This window comes from Rhamphochromis longiceps, linkage group LG6 (assembly GCF_057381845.1).
Source record: "Rhamphochromis longiceps isolate RC_006_pf linkage group LG6, R_longiceps_female_GT1.1, whole genome shotgun sequence".
NCBI classification, from domain to species: Eukaryota; Metazoa; Chordata; class Actinopteri; order Cichliformes; family Cichlidae; genus Rhamphochromis; species Rhamphochromis longiceps.
Genome location: NC_140562.1, coordinates 1,315,539 through 1,318,038, shown reverse-complemented (window position 1 = coordinate 1,318,038; position 2,500 = coordinate 1,315,539).

Sequence of the window (2,500 nt, the reverse complement as noted above, 5' to 3'; positions counted from 1 at the left end):
TCTCGTGCCTATGGTACAACAATTTTTCTCGTGCCTATGGTACAACAACTTTTTGCCGTGCCCCTGGTACACCGCTCAGTAGCACTTTGCCACACAAACTCTCCTCGTGCCTATGGTACGACAACTTTTCTCGGGCCTATGGTACAACAACTTTCCTCCGTGCCCCTGGTACGACAGCTTTTCTCGTGCCTATGGTACAACAACTTTTCTCGTGCCTATGGTACAACAACTTTTCGCCGTGCCCCTGGTACACCGCTCAGTAGCACTTTGCCACACACACACTCCTCGTACCTATGGTACGACAACTTTTCTCGGGCCTATGGTACAACAACTTTCCTCCGTGCCCCTGGTACGACAGCTTTTCTCGTGCCTATGGTACAACAACTTTTCTCGTGCCTATGGTACAACAACTTTTCGCCGTGCCCCTGGTACACCGCTCAGTAGCACTTTGCCACACACACACACCACTCGTGCCTATGGTACGACAACTTTTCTCGTGCCTATGGTACGACAACTTTTCTCATGCCTATGGTACAACAACCTTTCCCCGTGCCCCTGGTACACTGCGCAGAAACTCTTTGCCACACACACACACCACTCGTGCCTATGGTACGACAACAGGCCCCGGGGACCTACATCGCACCTTGCTCTTGCCTCCCTTACAGCTGAAAAGGTCCATGCTTTTGCCCTGGCCCTTCTGAAATTCCCTCTCCATTTAGCCGAGGCAGTGAGTCGGCCTCCTGTCTCCCTTTACGGTCGAAAAAGATGTGCTCCTGGGCGCGCTGGCCCTGCTGCTACTCACATCGGGCATGGACCTGGACCTCCAGCAGGCCCCGGGGACCTACATCACACCTTGCTCTTCCCTCCCTTGCAGCTGAAAAAGGTCCATGCCTGTGCCCTGGCCCTGCTGAAATTCCCTCTCCATTTAGCCGAGGCAGTGAGTCGGCCTCCTGTCTCCCTTTACGGTCGAAAAAGATGTGCTCCTGGGCGCGCTGGCCCTGCTGCTACTCACATCGGGCATGGACCTGGACCTCCAGCAGGCCCCGGGGACCTACATCACACCTTGCTCTTGCCTCCCTTACAGCTGAAAAAGGTCCATGCTTTTGCCCTGGCCCTTCTGAAATTCCCTCTCCATTTAGCCGAGGCAGTGAGTCGGCCTCCTGTCTCCTTTACGGTCGAAAAAGATGTGCTCCTGGGCGCGCTGGCCCTGCTGCTACTCACATCGGGCATGGACCTGGACCTCCAGCAGGCCCCGGGGACCTACATCACACCTTGCTCTTCCCTCCCTTGCAGCTGAAAAAGGTCCATGCCTGTGCCCTGGCCCTGCTGAAATTCCCTCTCCATTTAGCCGAGGCAGTGAGTCGGCCTCCTGTCTCCCTTTACGGTCGAAAAAGATGTGCTCCTGGGCGCGCTGGCCCTGCTGCTACTCACATCGGGCATGGACCTGGACCTCCAGCAGGCCCCGGGGACCTACATCACACCTTGCTCTTGCGTCCCTTACAGCTGAAAAAGGTCCATGCTTTTGCCCTGGCCCTTCTGAAATTCCCTCTCCATTTAGCCGAGGCAGTGAGTCGGCCTCCTGTCTCCTTTACGGTCGAAAAAGATGTGCTCCTGGGCGCGCTGGCCCTGCTGCTACTCACATCGGGCATGGACCTGGACCTCCAGCAGGCCCCGGGGACCTACATCACACCTTGCTCTTGCCTCCCTTACAGCTGAAAAGGTCCATGCTTTTGCCCTGGCCCTTCTGAAATTCCCTCTCCATTTAGCCGAGGCAGTGAGTCGGCCTCCTGTCTCCCTTTACGGTCGAAAAAGATGTGCTCCTGGGCGCGCTGGCCCTGCTGCTACTCACATCGGGCATGGACCTGGACCTCCAGCAGGCCCCGGGGACCAACATACTCCTCTGCTCTACTCCCCCACTAGCTTTCCTTCTCCCGCAGTTACCCTCCACCACAAATCCAGCATGGCCCTTGCCCTCCAGCAGGCCCCGAGGACCCACATACTCCTCCGCTCTAATCCCCCATGAGCTTTCCTTCTCCTGCAGTTACCCTCCACCGCATATCCAGCATGGCCCTTGACCTCCAGCATGCCCCGGGGACGCACATCCTCCCCTGCTCTAGTCCCCCACTAGCTTACCTTTCTTGTAGTTACGCTCCAGCGCATATCCAGCATGGACCTTGACCTCCAGCAGGCCCCGGGGACGCACATCCTCCCCTGCTCTAATCCCCCACTAGCTTTCCTTCTCCTGCAGTTACCCTCCACCGCATATCCAGCATGGACCTTGACCTCCAGCATGCCCCGTGGACCCACACTTAAGCCCCCTCCCACTGACAAAGCAAAACACCACTGGCAAAATCCTCGTGCCCCTGGTACTCCAGAATGTAAATTCAAACATGCCCCTGGTACACTGCGCAGAAACACTTTGCCACACACACGCACACACTGCTTGTGCCTATGCTACGATAACTTTTCTCGTGCCTATGGTACGACAACTTTTCTCCGT